Genomic DNA, 21,854 nt, shown 5'->3' on the forward strand with positions numbered 1-21,854 from the left:
TTAAATGTCAGGGACTATAGAGTAGCACCATTTTTGTGCAGTTTTAACATATAAAGAGGAGGAGCTGCATCATAAAAGAAAGTTGGACCTTAAGTCAAAAAGCTTGAAACAAATAGTTTTTGTGTAAGTCAGTACCCAGAAGCATGTTCTTGTGAGGTGTTACTACAGAACACATCTCTGCTAATTATAACAGTCTAAAGACATCCTCTAGGAAACTTTCAGCTAGTTGTGAGAAATGAAGATCCGTTATTGAGTAACCTATCACACAAGGAGGAACGGTTAGTAGTTTGCATAGATTTCAGTGTAGATTTATTAAAAGATACAGACTGAAAATTCAACTGATATCATTGTTTGAGTGTTTCAGTCTAATTTCAGTAGCTGGTTTTCCAACGTGTGTGCAGCGAGATGGTAGGGCACTTATTGACAGCATATTGTTAGACTGCGTTCAGGCTGAAACAGTTATCGTATACTCAGTTGTTAATGGATTACCTGATCTTGATACATAATTAATGGAAATATAAACAATACAGCACCTTACAGCGCTGATGCAGGATCGTACAAAGCAGTTAGACTTATTGATAAGAAGAGTATACAATTTTTAATAGTAAGTTATAAGAGGTGGTTTTGGATGAGGTGTATGTAAAAGAGCTGCTAATGTTAGATTCAATTCATTCCCTAGTTAATTTGTGTCAGTATTTATAAAAATATCTTTCCTAAAAAACTATGCAGAAAATACGTTAAAAGACAAGTGAGCCATGGGTAAATAAAAGAATTAAAATCCCATGTAAGAGAAAGAGTGAAATTTATATAAAGGCCAGGATAAATCAAGTTTCGACATTACTTGTACATCCATCATTTTGATTTGCAGCTCCTTGTGTTGACCGTGTTTGTACATCCAACAATTACTTGTACATTCCGAAGATACTGTAAAATTTTAACCAATGTCGTCAAAAGTTCAGAAGCATGTAAATCCTGAAAGAAATTAATACTGCAGATTCTACGATGTATAACGTAACAGTCAAACAAAATGAAAATGTTGTAACTCCTAATTCAGAAGTTGCAAGTACTTTTAACAATCACTTTTTATCTGTAACAGCAAAAATAGGATTAAATGGTTCGGTTCAAGAAGGGAGAGAATATATTAAAATTGACATTCCACAAAACCCTAAGTAGCTGGAAGTAGCACCAACAACCATAACTGAAATTAACAGAATTATAAAAATTCCAAGAAACTAATGCTTGTATGTTTTTGATGGAATTTCAAACTGAATTCTGAAAATTTGCTCTGACTTAATAAGTAAATTCCTTACTGGCATATGTAAAGCATTAATGTCATATGGAATTTCTGTAGAAAGATTAAAACATGTCATTGTTAAATCTCATAATAAGAAAAGCAACAACAAAGTTTTAAATAATTATTGCCCAGTTTCCTGTCTTACATCTTTTTTGCAAAATACCAGATAAAATTATGTGAAAAAGTGTAGTCTCACATTTAAGCAGAAACAATTTACATAGCATATCACAGTTATGATTGTAGAAGGGTTGCTCAACTGGGAATGCTATTTATACATTCACTCAACAATATTACTAGCCTTAAATAATGAATTATCGCCAGCTGGTATTTTTTGCGATCTCTTCAAGGCGTTTGATTGTGTTGATCATGTTACGCTCTAAGTGGATTTCGTAGGCGCCGCTCTGCTGTTGACCATCTGGTTACCTTGTCGACCTTCATTATGAATAACTTCTTGCGGAAGCGCCCGACCGCGGCTGTGTTCTTTGATTTGGAGAAGGCTTACGACACCTGTTGGAGGGCAGGCATTCTCCGCACCATGCATACATGGGGCCTTCGCGGTCGCCTCCCTCTTTTTATTCGTTCCTTTTTAATGGATCGACAGTTCAGGGTACGTGTGGGTTCTGTCCTGTCCGACACCTTTCGCCAGGAGAATGGGGTGCCACAGGGCTCAGTTTTGAGCGTCGCTCTGTTCGCCATCGCGATCAATCCAATAATGGATTGCCTCCCAGCTGATGTATCAGGCTCCCTTTTTGTGGACGATTTTACCATCTATTGCAGCGCGCAGCGTACACGTGTCCTGGAGCGCTGTCTTCAGCGTTCTCTTGACCGTCTTTACTCCTGGAGTGTCGCCAATGGCTTCCGTTTTTCTGCCGAGAAGACGGTCTGTATTAACTTCTGGCGCTACAAAGAGTTTCTCCCACCGTCCTTACGACTTGGTCCCGTTGCTCTCCCAATCGTGGAGACAACCAAATTTTTAGGTCTTACCTTTGACAGGAAACTTAGCTGGTCTCCACATGTGTCATATTTGGCCGCCCGTTGTACCCGTTCTTTAAATGTCCTCCGTGTTCTCAGTGGTATGTCGTGGGGTGCGGATCGAACCGTCCTACTTCGTCTATATCGGTCGATCGTCCGCTCCAAGCTGGATTATGGGAGCTTCGTATACTCCTCTGCACGGCCATCCATCTTACGCCGCCTCAACTCCATACAACATCGGGGTTTACGACTTGCGATCGGAGCATTTTATACCAGTCCCGTAGAGAGTCTTCATGCTGACGCTGGCGAATTGCCACTCACTTACCGGCGCGATATACTGCTTTGTCGGTATGCCTGTCGGCTACTGTCAATGCCCGACCATCCGTCTTATCGTTCCTTTTTTGACGACTCTCTTGAACGTCAATATAGGTTGTATGTCTCTGCCCTGCTACCCCCTGGAGTTCGCTTTCGTCGCCTCCTTCAACACCTTAATTTTTCACTCCCTGCAACCTTTCGAGTGGGCGAGAGCCACACGCCACCTTGGCTCCAGGCTCAGGTCCGCGTTCACCTTGACCTCAGCTCGCTCCCAAAAGAGGTCACCCCCAGTTCGGTCTACCACTCCCGTTTTTTGGAACTTCGTTCGAAGTTCATCAACATGACTTTCATTTATACAGATGGCTCTAAGACCAATGACGGGGTCGGGTGCTCCTTTATAGTCGGGGCACAAAGTTTCCAATACCGGCTCCATGATCATTGTTCGGTCTTCACAGCTGAGCTCTTTGCCCTCTACCAGGCTGTTCTTTACATCTGCCGCCACCGACATTCTGCTTATGTCATCTGCTCAGATTCCCTGAGCGCCATCCAGAGCCTCAGTGATCCGTACCCGGTTCACCCTTTCGTACACCGGATCCAACGCTCTCTTCAGCGGCTGGTGGACGTCGGTCCGCCGGTTAGCTTTATGTGGGTTCCTGGCCATGTCGGTATCCCTGGGAACGAAGCTGCAGATGCCGCGGCCAAGGCTGCGGTCCTCCAGCCTCGGACAGCTTCTTGTTGTGTCCCTTCGTCCGATTTTAGCAGGGTCATTTGTCGGCGCGTTGTGTCGCTGTGGCATGCCGATTGGGCTGCACTTACCGACAACAAGCTTCGGGCCTTAAAACCTCTTCCCGTGGCTTGGACGTCCTCCTCACGCCCTTCTCGGCGGGAGGAGGTCGTTTTAGCAAGGTTAAGGATTGGACACTGCCGGTTCAGCCATCGCCATCTGCTGACGGCTGCGCCGGCGCCGTTCTGCCCATGTGGGCACTTGCTGACAGTTAGACACATTTTAATGTCCTGTCCCGATCTTAACCAACTGCGCCTCGATCTTAACCTGCCTAATACTTTCGATGCCGTTTTAGCGGATGACCCACGAGCAGCTGCTCGTGTTCTTTGTTTTATCACTTTGACAAACCTCGCTAAGGACATTTGATGTTGTTTTTTAATCCTATGCCTGTCAGTCTCTTCTAGCGTGTTTTCCCTTTTAGTTGTTGTCCACTTGTGCCTCGCGGTGCATTTTTAGAGTAGTCAGGGCGCTAATGACCATTGAAGTTGTGCGCCCTAAAACCACAAAAAAAAAAAAAAAAAAAAAGTTACGCTCTAAGAAAATAGTCGAGTTACATGTACTTGATGGCTTTACACGCATCTTGTATGAATCCTACACAGCACACAGAATGCAGAAGTTCTGCTGAATAATTCAGTCAATGCAGCATGAGTAGAAAATTTGAGTAACTGGGGACAAATAAAAAAAGCCGTTTGATAGGGTTGAGTTTTAGGTCTACTGCTATTTCTTATATATGTGATGGACCTTCCACTTTACATTCAAGAAACAGAATTTGTACTTTCGCAGACGATACTAGCCTTTTAATAAATCCCATTAGAGAGAAGGCTAGAGAAGAGGTGAATGTATAAATAGCATTCTCAGTTGAGCAGCCCCTCTACAATCATAACTGTGATATGCTATGTAAATTGCTTCTGCTTAAATGTGAGACTACTCTTTAATGATGTTCTTCATAGGGTTATTGCGGGGTCTCTGAAAACGGACTCTCCCTAAAGTCTGAGGAAACACACTGCATCCATTTCTGTATAACAAATAGTGGAATACCAACAGTTAATTAACAGAAATCAGTTAAGAAGGCAGAATACTCCAAATTTCTGGGTGTTCTTATTGATGAAAACGTCTTGAAGGAACTTATTACTGATCTTCTCAAACAGTTGAGTTCAGCTACCTCTCCCCTTCATACGGTTATTCGTCTTGCAAACTAACGAATCAATAGCGTGACATATATTTTCATATTTCCCGCAATAGTCATGTAGAACCTCTTTCAAGGAATAGGCATTTAACTGCATCGTCATCACATATATTTTCCAATGTAATTTGTCATAAATGATTCGTATCAATCTGAGAACAGTGATGTTCATACCTACAACATTAGTGCAAAAAATGATCTTTTTACCTGTTACTGTTGTTAAGGCTGTCAGAGGCTCACAAACAGATCAATACGCACAAATAAAGATTTTCGATCATTTGTGTAATAATATAAAATGTCTGACAGGTAGCAGAGCAAGGTTTCAATCTAACTTAAAATCATTTCTCCAGCACAATTTCTTCTGTTCCATGGACAAATTTCTGTTTAAAAACTGGTAGCATGAAAAAAATAATCTTTCGAAGTGTAGCCGCGCGAGTTGCTATAAAAATGTGTTGACTGTCGTTAATGCTAATCATGTATACATATCCTGTAGCTGACTCTTTCCACATAATTTCTATTATAGAATCGTTCTGTGCAAGGAAGAGGATGCTGCTAGACCTCCTTAATTCATATAATCTTATGCAAACCGTATTCTTTCCAATGAGAGTGCAAGGGAACAGTAGAACAACCATAGACAACATTTTTGTTCATTCCTCATTACTAGAAGGGCATTCTGTTAGCAAAAAGGTGAATGGCCTTTCAGATCATGATGCACAAATTTTAACTCTAAAAGATTTTTGTGCTGCAACACGTGTTAAATATAGTCATCAGCTGTTTAGGAAAGCTGATCCAGTTGCTGTAGAGACCTTTGTAAACCTTATCAAGGAACAAGAGTGGCAAGATGTTTATAGCGCTGATACAGTAGACGATAAATATAATGCTTTTCTCAATACTTTTCTCGTGCTCTTTGAAAGTTGCCTTCCGTTAGAACGTTCAAAACAGGGTACTAGCACAAACAGGCAGCCTGGGTGGCTGACTAGAGGGATAAGAATATCTTGTAGAACAAAGTGGCAATTATATCAAAACGTTAGAAACAGTCAAAATCTAAATGCAGCAGACCATTACAAACAGTATTGTAAGGTGCTTAAAAATGTTATTAGGAAGGCAAAAAGTATGTGGTATGCAGATAGAATAGCTAAGTCTCAGGATAAAATTAAAACCGTATGGTCAGTCGTAAAGCAAGTGGCTGGTCTGCAGAGACAGGTGGAGGATATAGAATCAGTGCGTAGTGGGAATGTCCGTGTTACTGATAAGTCGCATATACACTCCTGGAAATGGAAAAAAGAACAGATTGACACCGGTGTGTCAGACCCACTATACTTGCTCCGGACACTGCGAGAGGGCTGTACAAGCAATGATCACACGCACGGCACAGCGGACACACCAGGAAGCGCGGTGTTGGCCGTCGAATGGCGCTAGCTGCGCAGCATTTGTGCACCGCCGCCGTCAGTGTCAGCCAGTTTGCCGTGGCATACGGAGCTCCATCGCAGTCTTTAACACTGGTAGCATGCCGCGACAGCGTGCACGTGAACCGTATGTGCAGTTGACGGACTTTGAGCGAGGGCGTATAGTGGGCATGCGGGAGGCCGGGTGGACGTACCGCCGAATTGCTCAACACGTGGGGCGTGAGGTCTCCACAGTACATCGATGTTGTCGCCAGTGGTCGGCGGAAGGTGCACGTGCCCGTCGACCTGGGACCGGACCGCAGCGACGCACGGATGCACGCCAAGACCGTAGGATCCTACGCAGTGCCGTAAGGGACCGCACCGCCACTTCCCAGCAAATTAGGGACACTGTTGCTCCTGGGGTATCGGCGAGGACCATTCGCAACCGTCTCCATGAAGCTGGGCTACGGTCCCGCACACCGTTAGGCCGTCTTCCGCTCACGCCCCAACATCGTTCAGCCCGCCTCCAGTGGTGTCGCGACAGGCGTGAATGGAGGGACGAATGGAGACGTGTCGTCTTCAGCGATGAGAGTCGCTTCTGCCTTGGTGCCAATGATGGTCGTATGCGTGTTTGGCGCCGTGCAGGTGAGCGCCACAATCAGGACTGCATACGACCGAGGCACACAGGGCCGACACCCGGCATCATGGTGTGGGGAGCGATCTCCTACACTGGCCGTACACCACTGGTGATCGTCGAGGGGACACTGAATAGTGCACGGTACATCCAAACCGTCATCGAACCCATCGTTCTACCATTCCTAGACCGGTAAGGGAACTTGCTGTTCCAACAGGACAATGCACGTCCGCATGTATCCCGTGCCACCCAACGTGCTCTAGAAGGTGTAAGTCAACTACCCTGGCCAGCAAGATCTCCGGATCTGTCCCCCATTGAGCATGTTTGGGACTGGATGAAGCGTCGTCTCACGCGGTCTGCACGTCCAGCACGAACGCTGGTCCAACTGAGGCGCCAGGTGGAAATGGCATGGCAAGCCGTTCCACAGGACTACATCCAGCATCTCTACGATCGTCTCCATGGGAGAATAGCAGCCTGCATTGCTGCGAAAGGTGGATATACACTGTACTAGTGCCGACATTGTGCATGCTCTGTTGCCTGTGTCTATGTGCCTGTGGTTCTGTCAGTGTGATCATGTGATGTATCTGACCCCAGGAATGTGTCAATAAAGTTTCCCCTTCCTGGGACAATGAATTCACGGTGTTCTTATTTCAATTTCCAGGAGTGTATGTACAGTATTTAATAATCACTTTCTGAATATAGCAGGTGAACTAAATAGAAACCTAGTCCCAACAGGGAATCATATAGCGCGCTCAGAAAAAAGTGTTCCGAGACTGTTACCTGTGTAAGTAGGCTGTTTACATTTTTATATTGGTAACGCCGCCGCCAAGTAGCGCTCTCTGTATGAAAATCACTGGCTGTGCTGTGTGCAGTCTGTGGCTAGTTTGCATTGTTGTCTGCCATTGTAGAGGGGCAGCTGGATGTTAACAGCGCGTAGCGTTGCGCAGTTAGACGTGAGCCGCCAGCAGTGGTGGATGTGAGGAGAGAGATGGCGGAGTTTTGAAATTACATATATTATGACTTGTGATGATATTAAGGTAAATACATTGTTTGTTCTCTATTAAAATCTTTCATTTGCTAACTATCCCTATCAGTAGTTAGTGCCTTCCGTAGTTTGAATCTTTTATTTAGCTGGCAGTAGTGATGCTCGCTGTATTGCAGTAGTTCGAGTAATGAAGATTTTTGTGAGGTAAGTGATTTTTGAAAGGTGTAGTTTAATGTTACTCAGGGCCATTCTTTTGCAGGGATCTTTGATAGTCAGATTGCGTTGCGCTAAAAATATTGTGTGTCACTTTAGTGAATGTTTGAGTACGTTCAGTTTTGCTCAGCTGTTTGAAAAGCAAATAGTGTAAGAGGTTTATCAGCACAGTCGTGTATAAATTGTTCTAAAGGGGACGTTTCACCTGAAATGCTCCTCCATGATACTGACAAGAGGGAGATTGAGTTAATAATTAAATCACTAAAGACCAAGAACTCTCATGGATATGACGGGGTATCTAGCAGAGTACTGAAGTATTGTTCTATGTATGTTAGCCCAGTACTTAGCCATATATGTAACTTTTCCTTTAGGAGTGGTCGGTTTCCTGACCGATTAAAGTACTCGGTAGTGAAGCCACTTTATAAAAAGGGAGACATTGATAATGTTGACAATTATAGACCTATTTCTATGCCATCGGTTTTGCTAAAGTTATCGAGAAGGTCGTATATGCAAGGTAACTGGAGCATTTAAATTCACATAATTTGCTGTCAAATGTTCAGTTTGGTTTTAGAAATGGTTTAACAACTGAAAATGCTATATTCTCTTTTCTGTGTGAGGTTTTGGACGGATTAAATAAAAGGTTGCGAACGCTAGGTGTTTTCTTTGATTTAACGAAGGCTTTTGACTGTGTTTACCACAAAATGTTACTGCAGAAGTTGGACCATTATGGAGTAAGGGGAGTAGCTTACAATTGGTTCGCTTCTTACCTTAAGAACAGAAAGCAGAAGGTAATTCTCCGCAATATTGAGAGTGGTAGTGATGTTCAGTCCCAATGGGGCACTGTTAAGTGGGGCGTTCCCCAAGGGTCGGTGCTGGGGCCACTGCTGTTTCTTATTTATATAAATGATATGCCTTCTAGTATTACAGGTGATTCAAAAATATTTCTGTTTGCTGATGACACCAGCTTGATAGTGAAGAATCTTGTGTGTAATATTGAAACAATATCAAATAACGTAGTTCATGAAATAAGTTCGTGGCTTGTGTAAAATAATTTGATGCTAAATCACAGTAAGACTCAGTTTTTACAGTTTCTAGCACACAATTCAACAAGAACCGATATTTTGATCAGACAGAATGGGTATATTATAAGCGAGACGGAACAGTCCAAGTTCCTAGGAGTTCGGATAGATAGTAAGCTGTTGTGGAAATCCCATGTTCAGGATCTTGTTCAGAAACTAAATGCTGCTTTATTTACCATTAGAACAGTATCTGAAATAAGTGACACTTCAACACGAAAAGTAGTCTACTTCGCATATTTCCATACGCTTATGTCGTATGGTATTATTTTTTGGGGTAATTCTTCTGATTCAAAAAGGGTATTTTTGGCTCAAAAACGGGCTGTTCGAGCTATATGTGGTGTAAGTTCGAGAACCTCTTGTCGACCCCTATTCAATAGTCTGGAAATTCCGACATTGCCCTCACAGTATATATTTTCTTTAATGTCGTTTGTTGTTTGCAATATTAGCCTATTCCCAAGAGTTAGCAGCTTTCACTCAGTTAATACTAGGCAGAAATCCAATCTGCATGTGGAATGCACTTCCTTGACTCTTGTGCAGAAAGGAGTGCAGTATTCTGCTGCATCCATTTTCAATAAGCTACCACAAGAACTCAAAAATCTTAGCAGTACCCCAAACACTTTTAAGTCTAAACTGAAGAGTTTCCTCATGGCTCACTCCTTCTATTCTGTCGAGGAGCTCCTGGAAGAGCTAAAAAATTAAGCAAATTCCGTGTTACATTGTTGATTTTCTTTATTTAAATTTACGACTTGTTACATGAATATGTTTTTTTTTATATTTCATTTTATCTGTTTGTAATATCGTGTTATAATTTCATGTATTGACTCGTTCCATGACCATGGAGACTTCTCCTTAATTTGGTCGCACGGAAATTAAATCATTATTATTCAATCGTTCAAGCATATCTGCGGTGCACATTACTCAGTTCCTCCGACTCTCACTCACCGTTTTCGGCAAACGCACCCAACTCTAAGCTCAAAAGGTAAACAGAAAATTTCAAATGGCCTATGACTTATAGCATTTTTTTTTTTTTTTTTTGGACTTGTAGTCCGAGGTGATAGGTTACAATACAGCATCACCGGTCTGTTGCGGTCTAACTGTGTTGGTGGGCCAGTAAATTTCCACTGTGCAGTGACTTTGTCACTGCAATTCACTTTGGAGGTGTGGCGGTGGGACTTGTAGTCCCGTACCACCCTCTTACGGTGATAGTACTACATGAGTCAGGCAGAATTTATTGCCTAACATGTGCAGGTGCAGGTGTGGCGATGGGACTTGTAGTCCCGTACCGTGGGAGTTGAATGTGTGTGTGGACTTATAGCAAAGCTCTTGGAACTATAGATACAAATCACCACAATAAAACGCCTGTGAGAATATGTTATAGCAGCTTTACGCTCTTCATCGGAGCGGCAGCATTGCACAACGCAGTGAACAACCAGTTCCAGCTTTCCTTTTCGATCAGTTTCAGTTATTCGACAACAGTAGTGACGAACATCTCCAGCTGTTACAAATTTTTTCTACAGGAAGGAAATACACCAGATAGCCACAAATGTTACGAAATTTATTAATAGACCGGTCTGAAAACTTTGTATCAATAGTAAGAGCACGTGGCACTGTTGACGGTGAACTTTCTATCAGTCCGGGACGTTAAGCTTGGCGATCCCGTTGGTTCTAACTGACGAACAAAAATGTGACGCACTCAGGAGAGGCGGGTGTGAAATGAAACTTCTGGTGTTGAGAGGGTATTTCAGTCATTGCAAAATGGAGCCCAATTTACAAAGAACTTCAGTTTGAGCATATGTACCACTGTGCCGTTGCACCCCCTCTGAATTGCATGCATACTTTAATCCGGTAGGCAAGCTGGCACACAACTGTTGTTAAGTGGCCCTTCAATTCCTCGATAGTGGCACTGGACGAAGATGACGTCCGAAGTGCTCTCACACGTCGTACTGGGGACAGATGTAGAGATCTCACTATCGAGGGTAGTTCCTCATTTTCACGCGCACAGTTCGTAGAGACATGTACCATGCCTGGGTGATTTTCCTGTTGAACGTGTAATATCTATTTATATTCGATGAATTATTCTGATACAATTCTACCCTTGAATGACGTTTACAAATTTTCTATCTTCATACTCGCAGAATCCATGCGCAAAATAGTTTCATACAATGGCTATGCCATGAGCGCATAAGTATTCTTTGTAGTACTCTCTCTGGTGGTTGTTAGAAAAAAAAGTAAGGGAGCTTCGGAGATTGTCTTCGTGCCGATTAGCATGAGCTTGGTTTGGAAGAACTGTAATTTGATTATTGAGATTTATCACAGAAGATAACTGATACGAACTGTACGATTAAAAAGGAAATATATATATATATTGCTCCTTCAAAAAAAGGCGTGTATGTGACATTTGGGAATTAATGATATTTATCGATATATTGCGTAGTTGTTAATCAGAAGGGACTTCCGAAAGACTGGATACGAACCTGCATTTAATAATCCAAGAGCTCCATTACTTCTTCGGAAGGTTAAACTTCATCAAAGCCAAATATCCGCTTGATCTGAAGTTTCCCGACTGATTATACAACGCTCCCAAAATTACGAGGCATTTTATTTGTACAGATTAGCAGACTGCCGCAAAGCACGAGCCTGAAGAGAAGAAGAATCATCGCCTGTTTTCATTCTAACAAGTAAAATTTCAGAATCATTTTGGAGTGACTGAGCTATGACTGTGTTTCCTATCATGAATGATTGATTGTTCGAACGAATTGAGAGCTACAGAATTACGTAGATAGGAGGAGAAAAATTACAAACGTTTACACAATCATACTGTCGCGTGGGAGGTAACACACGACAATGGGAATGACCGTGACGGACCATTGTGACGTCATCCTTCCCTCAGTCACTATCACCCAAGACCTCAAATCACACTCGATGGCTCCTAACACGATGACGCTAGGGATATAAAACAATGAAAGAATTAGATCTCTGCCCTGGTCAACGTCACACCCGCCTACGTCAGTCACCCAGGACAGTGGAGAACCGTAATCTCTACACATAAATGTCACTGTCCAGACTAACTGACCCACTGACTCATCATAGCCCATCAGAAGCCATTAAGGATAGAAACTTGAAATTGGCAGAGAGTGTTGACCTTATACTGCAGACGTCGTTTAAAAAGAGGTTTTTTCAATGAGATGCCTGCCCTGGTCGACACCACAGTCGCCTACGTTAGTCACCCAGGACGGTGGAGACCGGCAATCTCTGTATACAAATGGCAATGCCCAGACTGGCTGACTCACTGACTCATCATCGCCCAGCCGAAGCCACTGAGAACAGAAACTGAAAATTTGCAGAGGACGTTGATCCTGTACTGTAGCCGTCGTTTAAGAAGAGTTTTAAATTTTGCATTTAAAGGGGTGAAATAGGGGATGAAAGTTTTTCAAAAATGTCGCTATTAAGGCAATTTTGAAGATAGACCAACGAAAATTGGTATTTGATTTCTGAGTCAAAAATAAAGAATATGTGTTTCAGTATTTGTGAAAATTCAACGCTTATGGGGACGAAATACTGGGTGAAAGCTAATTTTTAAAATAAATCATTGTTACAGACCTATTACGGCATTGAAACCTTTATAGAATGGAATAAAGGATGAAAATTTTTAAGCAATATTTCGTTGTATTAAAAAAGGTTAAAGCTAAACCTTTGAAAACTGGTATTTTGCTTCTCCGTTAGATATACAGAAATATGTGTTAGGAGATGAAAGTTTCTTATGAAATATCACCACAAGGACGTAAAAGGTATGACAGAAAACACTTTGGACTGCAGCTAATAGACTAGCTTTTTGATCAGTAGTACATATGGAGCAGGTCATGCTTCTATGACTTAATCAGCATGAAATGTTTAAAAGGTGTTGCAGTTTGTGGCAACGGCCTTGCCGCAGTGGATGCACTTGTTCCCGTGCGCTCACCGAAGTTAAGCGCTGTTCGGCGTGGCCGGCACTTGGATGGGTGACCATCCAGCCTCCATGCGCTGTTGCCATTTTTCGGGGTGCACTCAGCCTCGTGATGCCAATTGTGCAGTTAGCGGCTTCGGTAGAGAATACCATCATAACGACCAGGAGAGCGGTGTGCTGACCCCACGCCCCTCCTATCCGCATCCTCCTCCGAGGTTGACACGGCGGTCGGATGGTCCCGGTAGGCCACTCGTGGCCTGAAGACGGAGTGCTGTTGCAGTTTGTGAACAACATGAAAATTCGGTTAAAAAAAATTTGCGCAGGCCGTACAGTTTATACGAGCGAAGCAGCGACCGCTAACCTAGTTCATCACTATAACCAACGTGACGCCAGTCGATGTTTCCAGGTCACACCACCTCTCCAGAGGCAGCCGCTGTGGTGTTACCGGCGGCCTTCGCATGGCACGGTACTTCTCCAGTCTGGCTGCTTCTGGTCTCAGACCAATGGTGTTGGAGAACACATAGTGTTGCAGGGAGTCCATTAGGTGTTTTCGGATGACGGGCGCAGATGTGATGGTGATCCTATGTGTTTCGCACACAGTATGGAGGTTCTCCTTGTGATACGACATGGTCGACTGGTTCCTTGACGACGTGTGTGCCTGCCCTAACGTTCCCACGCTGTCCAACATTGGGTCATTATCACATCCAAATGCACAACAAATCTGCATATTGCGTGGTTGGATCAGCTGATCAAATGGAGACCCATAATGAGGCCAATTCCAAACTCTTCTCACGCCAGTAGGCGACATCTTAGAGTCGTTGGCAGTGATCACTCAGCAGTTGACGGCCCCTTCTATGCCCTACCAGGCTTGGAAACAACACTAAACACTAACAACAGTAATGCACTCTGGTAGCCGTTCTCCCAGTCACAGAGAGCTTCAACTCTTAATCATTTAGATACTCGCAAATGATGTGTACGTATACGTAGTTACACTGATGTCGGATGACACCCGCTCCCTTCCGTGCATCTATAACAACACAAACACAACACAACATTATACGAACATCATCAAGTGATGCACACAAATACACACTCGTCGCCTCATAACTTGTCGGAGAATTTCAACGGCAAGACACCTCCATTAGAACCTTGCCCAGGACGGCAAAGAGCGATTACCACATCTAGCCTCAACGAGACTCTCCTGAGTATGGGGTGGACTTCACTTGGCTTTGACGGTACACAAGGTGAGTGATTTAATCACTAACGCCCTTTTTAATCCGAGCACGTTTCCCTTTTATTTCGTTCCTATTGCCTCACCTTGACTCTTGTACATGTTGTATATTGCCTGTCTTTCCCTTCTAGTGGTCTCATAGGACAAAAGCGATTGTCTTTCCCTTCTAGTGGTCTCATAGGAAAAAAGCGATAGTCAGCTCCTCTAAAGAGCACGTTAAGGCCAGGTTTTCATTCAAATGGTAAAAGTTTGAAATTTTTTTGAAACAATGAAAAGACATCCAAAGGATCTGTTTGGGGATTAAGAATGATAATACACTGAACTTTATTTCAGATTTTCGATACAAAAAGAAACGGTATGGTGCCCGTGATTATAGTTTGAGCAAGTGCCTACGAGCTTGAAATACGCAGAGTGCATGCAGTGTAGCCCCTCAGGAGTTACCTGCATTCAGAAATGGATAACACCAGTCGAGGCTACATTAAACTTATGGGAGCTTATATCTAACCACAATGAAATAAGCATAAAGATAACGATATGGTGCTAACTCGACTTTTGAGTTCGATTTTTGTTTTTTTTTTCACTGTTTATGGCTTTACAATAATAGTTAATAATATCAAATTTCATATATTGTAGGTATAAGCTTCCAACAAAAGTGTTTACTTTTCATGCGTCGGAGTTAGAAGTTAATAGGTTGAACCGTTTTTATTTTATACTGGACCCAGCGTTGTAAAGTCGATTTTCGACAAATACCTGTTTAAAGCTTAGGGAAAACTTTCATGTGTATTATTATTTAAGGTTGCTTAAAAACTACATTTTTTATATATTTTTTATGTTAAGTTAGATTTCCATATTCAAAATGGCTAGTCCTATATCGCGGACCAAGAATTAGGTTTTGACCAATTTTAACCAAATTTTACCAAGAAAAAGTGTTTTAGTTGCTTATGTTTGGTCTGCAGTTCCAGAACCGTGTATCAACTCTTCCTCTAACTCGGCGATGGTCCAATTCGATGGTCTCAAAGATCTACCGAATTCACGCCTCTAGACTTCTTTATGTGGGATTTTGTAAAGGATCTAGCGCACTGAATTAAGGTTTGGGACCTACAGGACTTGAAGACATGTATTCGTAGTGCATTTGGGCATGTCACCGTGGAGATCATAAACCGTACGTGGAGAGAAATGAAATTCCGACTACAAATTACCCGTGCTACTAAAGGTACACACATTGATGTGTGTCAATGAGGTAATAAAACTTTGTGAGTTATCTTTTCACATTCTTAAAACCATTTGTTAATATCTAGTGTAGTTTTAAAGTTATCAAAGTCTTAAGTTGTAAAGATAATTTATGAACACCCTGTATATCAAATGATTAATGCAATGTCTGTGTTTATACAGTGTCGGTATATTAAATTACAATTCACTTTAGACGTACATGTATGCCTGAAGGAGATTCTAACGTAATATGACACTGTATGGATACAGATATTGTATATATTGTATAAATCATGGATAGTAGTGGTTAAATAGTACTCACCGTGGTCCGGTAAGTCGCGATTTTGCCTCCGTTGAAACAACGCTCGGCGTAGTGTGCCCACTGAAGCGATTAACCAGCAACCTGTGGAAGGTATATTCCAGGATGGATGTGGTTCTGTGATGCTTAGACCCGACCACTCAGGTTTCAGCGTGAACTACGACGATTATTTCAGCATTCTCGGCGTGCAAGTACTGTCCTATCTTCTATATTTTTTATCATCAGTATGATGTGTACATTCCCGTCTTCCAAGTTTACGCGTTCACCGTTCTGCGTGCATACGTTTCTGATTTGCTCAGGCACCCTATCGAACCAAGAGTATTCCGCTAAATGTAATCCCACGAGAAACGTCTGTGACTGTATGGAAATGTGGGTAAAACATAACAGTCAGTATCTCCGCAAATTGGAAGCTCTGGAGGATCTCATCTATACAGTGCGAATATTAATAAAACCGACAACCTGGAGGGACGGATTACTGACCGGAGATAGGGGGAAAAAGGTCCAATGAACATGTGTCCGGAAATGAACGGTGTGCGTGCAACGACAACAAACCGTCCCGGGACATAGTACACAGCTGCACCGAACCCACGTTACAACAGATGTTTAAAGTGCCCTCCATGGCATGCAATGCACGAGTTCATGCGTCGCGTCATGGACTGCCGCACTCTTTCGCTCGTTCCAGCCTCTCTCCGATTAGCGTCAGAGGCTTTGTGAATACGCTATTGAAGGGTCTGCACATCAGGAAATGGTTTAGCATACGCAAGGCTTTTCTGATGGCCCCAGACGTAAAAATCCATGGGGCTTTAGTCCCGTGATCTAGCAGGCCATCGTCTAGGGCATTCGCGTCCTATCCAAGGTCCGGGGAAAATCTTGTTGAGGTGTCGGCGAACTGTGATGCGGAAGAGGTGTGTTGCTCCGTCATGCTAGCCACATGATCTGTCGTACTGCCAAAGACACATTCTCGAGCAGCCCAGGCAGAGGATTCAGTTGGAAGCCAAACCGGTCAAAGTATTTGGTCGCCAAGAATCCCTGCCTACACACTGATGCCGAACCTATGCTGATGAGACACCTCAACCGTTCCCCTAGGATTGTCTGTAGCCCACAGAAAATGATTACGCAGATTCTTTGTGCCAGTTCCGGTAAACAATGAAATAGGGAATGAAAGGCTTTTTTGTTGAAAGTATGTCGCTACAGGACAGGGAGAGCATAAGGGAACAATTGACAGGAATGGGGGAAAGAAATACAGTAGAAGAAGAATGGGTAGCTTTGAGGGATGAAGTAGTGAAGGCAGCAGAGGATCAAGTAGGTAAAAAGAAGAGGGCTAGTAGAAATCCTTGGGTAACAGAAGAAATATTGAATTTAATTGATGAAAGGAGAAAATATAAAAATGCAGTAAGTGAAGCAGGCAAAAAGGAATACAAACGTCTCAAAAATGAGATCGACAGGAAGTGCAAAATGGCTAAGCAGGCATGGCTAGAGGACAAATGTAAGGATGTAGAGGCTTATCTCACTAGGGGTAAGATAGATACTGCCTACAGGAAAATTAAAGAGACCTTTCGAGATAAGAGAACCACTTGTATGAACATCAAGAGCTCAGATGGAAACCCAGTTCTAAGCAAAGAAGGAAAAGCAGAAAGGTGGAAGGAGCATATAGAGGGTCTATACAAGGGCGATGCACTTGAGGACAGTATTATGGAAATGGAAGAGGATGTAGATGAAGATGGAATGGGAGATACGATACTGCGTGATGAGTTTGACAGAGCACTGAAAGATGTGAGTCGAAACAAGGCCCCCGGAGTAGACAACATTCCATTGGAACTACTGACGGCCTTGGGAGAGCCAGTCCTGACAAAACTCTACCATCTGGTGAGCAAGATGTATGAAACAGGCGAAATACCCTCAGACTTCAAGAAGAATATAATAATTCCAATCCCAAAGAAAGCAGGTGTGGACAGATGTGAAAATTATCGAACAATCAGTTTAATAAGCCACAGCTGCAAAATACTAACACGAATTCTTTACAGACGAGTGGAAAAACTAGTAGAAGCCGACCTCGGGGAAGATCAGTTTGGATTCCGTAGAAATACTGGAACACGTGAGGCAATACTGACCCTACGACTTATCTTAGAAGAAAGATTAAGGAAAGGCAAACCTACGTTCCTAGCATTTGTAGACTTAGAGAAAGCTTTTGACAATGTTAACTGGAATACTCTCTTTCAAATTCTAAAGGTGGCAGGGGTAAAACACAGGGAGCGAAAGGCTATTTACAATTTGTATGGAAACCAGATGGCAGTTATAAGAGTCGAGGGGCATGAAAGAGAAGCAGTGGTTGGGAAGGGAGTAAGACAGGGTTGTAGCCTCTCCCCGATGCTCTTCAATCTGTATACTGAGCAAGCAGTAAAGGAAACAAAAGAAAAATTCGGAGTAGGTATTAAAATCCTTGGAGAAGAAATAAAAACGTTGAGGTTCGCCGATGACATTGTAATTCTGTCAGAGACAGCAAAGGACTTGGAAGAGCAGTTGAACGGAATGGATAGTGTCTTTAAGGGAGGATATAAGATGAACATCATCAAAAGCAAAACGAGGATAATGGAATGTAGTCGAATTAAGTCTGGTGATGTTGAGGGTATTAGATTAGGAAATGAGACACTTAAAGTAGTAAAGGAGTTTTGCTATTTGGGGAGCAAAATAACTGATGATGGTCGAAGTAGACTGGCAATGGCAAGGAAAGCGTTTCTGAAGAAGAGAAATTTGTTAACATCGAGTATAGATTTAAGTGTCAGGAAGTCATTTCTGAAAGTATTTGTATGGAGTGTAGCCATGTATGGAAGTGAAACATGGACGGTAAATAGTTTGGACAAGAAGAGAATAGAAGGTTTCGAAATGTGGTGCTACAGAAGAATGCTTAAGTTTAGATGGGTAGATCACATAACTAATGAGGAAGTATTGAATAGGATTGGGGAGAAGAGAAGTTTGTGGCACAACTTGACCAGAAGAAGGGATCGGTTGGTAGGACATGTTCTGAGGCATCAAGGGATTACCAATTTAGTATTGGAGGGCAGCGTGGAGAGTAAAAATCGTAGGGGGAGACCAAGAGATGAATACACTAAGCAGATTCAGAAAGATGTGGGTTGCAGTAGGTACTGGGAGATGAAGAAGCTTGCACAGGATAGAGTAGCATGGAGAGCTGCATCAAACCAGTCTCAGGACTGAAGACCACAACAACAACAACAACAACATGTCGCTAATAAGGCAATTTTAAAGGTAGGCCCACGAGTAAGTGGTACTTGGTTTCCCCGTCAGAAATAGAGATACATGTGTATAAGAACTTTTGGAAATTTAATACGTATGGGAAGGGGGAGGGGGAGGGGGAAATATACTTGAGGAGTTTTTTTTTTTTATTTTGAAGCTACATCTATGAAAATTGGTATTTGACTTCTCAGTTACAAAATAAAAAAAATGTGTCTGAATATTTTTGGAAACTCAACCCCTTTAGGGGCTGGAACAGGGCATGAAATTTTTTATGATATATTCATTGTGAAAGCATTTTTAAAGCTAAATATATGAAAACTGGTATTTGGCTTCTCGGTTAGAGTAGAAATAAATACTTGTTTCACTGTTTTTGGAATTTCAGACCCTAAGGGGTGAAATAAGTGAGACTGATAGTGAATCATCAGTCATTATCGCCAAGCCAAGCCGCAAAGGATGGAAACATGGAGTTTGGAGAAGGTGTTGATCTTATACTGTAGGCAACGTTTAGAACGGAGGGTGGAAGAGGGGATGAAAGACTTTTTGAAAATACGTCGCTATTATGGCAATTTTGAACCAAGAACTACGAAAATCGGTAAATGGTTTGTCTGTCAGACATAAAAAGATACGGGTTTCAGCATTTGTGGAAAGTCAACAACTACACGGATTAAATATTGGGTGAAAGCTTCATTGAAAATAAGTTATTAATGAAATACTAAAGTATTTTAAAGCTACGTATTCGAAAATTGGTATCTGACTTTTCGGTTAGAAATAAGAAAATAAGTTTTCATTGTTTTCGGGAATTCAACCTCCTAAGGGAGTGAAATAGGAGGTGAAAAGTTTTATGAAATTATTTCATTACAAACGCATTTTCAAAGATAAATCAGTTATTAATTGTATTTCTCTGTCATAAATAAAAAATACGTCTTTCGTTGTGTTTGGAGGTACAGCCCCAGGGGGATGAAAGAGGGGATGAAATTTCTCAAGAGAGTATTTCGTTGTATTAAAAAAATCTATGAAAACAGGGAATTCACTTCTCTCTTGGTTATGAAGAAATATGTACTAGGAAATGAATGTTTGTATGGAAGCATCATCACAAGAGCTCCAAGGGCATGTTAAATAAAAACGATGAAATCGTAAGTAACACCGAACAATAAGTTCATATTACGAACTTTGTGCTACAAAAGTTGATTTTAACCTAAAAAACAAGAGAAAGACACGACAAAATGTAATATAGCAGCATATTATATCTACCACATAATATATTTATTGTACGTATAAAAGGAAACATGTATTACAGGCCGCTGATAATGATTCCCAAATAAAAGAAGCGAAACGCGTATGGCAATAAACAAACTGCCTTGAATTAGTTGCATAGACGGTGCATACCTCCACGAAAAACGTTCACTTGAGCTACCAGAATTTAATTTTGGCCGCAAGTACGAGGTACATTCAAGTTCTAAGGCCTCCGATTTTTTTTCTCCGGACTGGAAAGAGATAGAAACATGCGCATTGGTTTAAAATGAGGCCGCGTTCATTGTCAATACGTCCCAGAGATGGCAGCACCATACGACAGATGGAATTTTACCGCCAGCGGCGAGAATGAGAACTGTTTTAAATACTTAAAATGGCGACGTTTTCCTTACTTGAACAGCGTGCAATCATTCGTTTTCTGAATTTGCGTGGTGTGAAACCAATTGAAATTCGTCGACAGTTGAAGGAGAGTGATGGAGTTATGGATGTGTCAAAAGTGCGTTCGTGGGTGCGACAGTTTAATGAAGGCAGAACATCGTGTGATAACAAACCAAAACAACCTCGGGCTCGCACAAGCCGGTCTGACGACATGATCGAGAAAGTGGAGAGGATTGTTTTGGGGGATCGCCGAATGACTGTTGAACAGATCGCCTCCAGAGTTGGCATTTCTGTGGGTTCTGTGCACACAATCCTGCATGACGACCTGAAAATGCGAAAAGTGCCATCCAGGTGGGTGCCACGAATGCTGACGGAAGACCACACGGCTGCCTGTGTGGCATGTTGCCAAGCAATGTTGACACGCAACGGCAGCACGAATGGGACTTTCTTTTCATCGGTTGTGACAATGGATGAGACGTGGATGCCATTTTTCAATCCAGAAACAAAGCGCCAGTCAGCTCAATGGAAGCACACAGATTCACCGCCACCAAAAAAATTTCGGGTAACCGCCAGTGCTGAAAAAATGATGGTGTCCATGTTCTGGGACAGCGAGGGCGTAATCCTTACCCATTGCGTTCCAAGGGCACTACGGTAACAGGTGCATCCTACGATGATGTTTTAAAGAACAAATTCCTTCCTGCACTGCAATAAAAACGTCCGGGAAGGGCTGCGCGTGTGCTGTTTCACCAAGACAACGCACCCGGACATCGAGCTAACGTTACGCAACAGTTTCTTCGTGATAACAACTTTGAAGTGATTCCTCATGCTCCCTACTCACCTGACCTGGCTCCTAGTGACTTTTGGCTTTTTCCAACAATGAAAGACACTCTCCGTGGCCGCACATTCACCAGCCGTGCTGCTATTGCCTCAGCGATTTTCCAGTGGTCAAAACAGACTCCTAAAGAAGCCTTCGCCGCTGCCATGGAATCATGGCGTCAGCGTTGTGCAAAATGTGTACGTCTGCAGGGCGATTACGTCGAGAAGTAACGCCAGTTTCATCGATTTCGGGTGAGTAGTTAATTAGAAAAAAAATCGGAGGCCTTAGAACTTGAATGCACCTCGTACATTCGGAATTGGCGTGAAAAATTTAAGTGTTGCAATCTGTATACAACATAAAAACTCTATTTAAAAAAGAAAAAGAAAGAAAAAGGGCATTTGTAGACCATACAGTCTACGCGAGTGAAGCAGCGGGAACTAAGCTAGTCACCAATGTGTGACTTTAGCTGGATGTGGTATACTTGAAGAACTGGCGGATTTGGGGCCATTGGCTAGAGATGATGTTACCCAGGGCCGGGTTTGCTTAGAAGATGAATCAAATTAGCTTTCCCGCCACGCAGTGTGTTAGTTAGCTGAGGCTACTCACTAGT

This window comes from Schistocerca cancellata, chromosome 1 (genome assembly GCF_023864275.1).
Source record: "Schistocerca cancellata isolate TAMUIC-IGC-003103 chromosome 1, iqSchCanc2.1, whole genome shotgun sequence".
Classification (NCBI taxonomy): domain Eukaryota; kingdom Metazoa; phylum Arthropoda; class Insecta; order Orthoptera; family Acrididae; genus Schistocerca; species Schistocerca cancellata.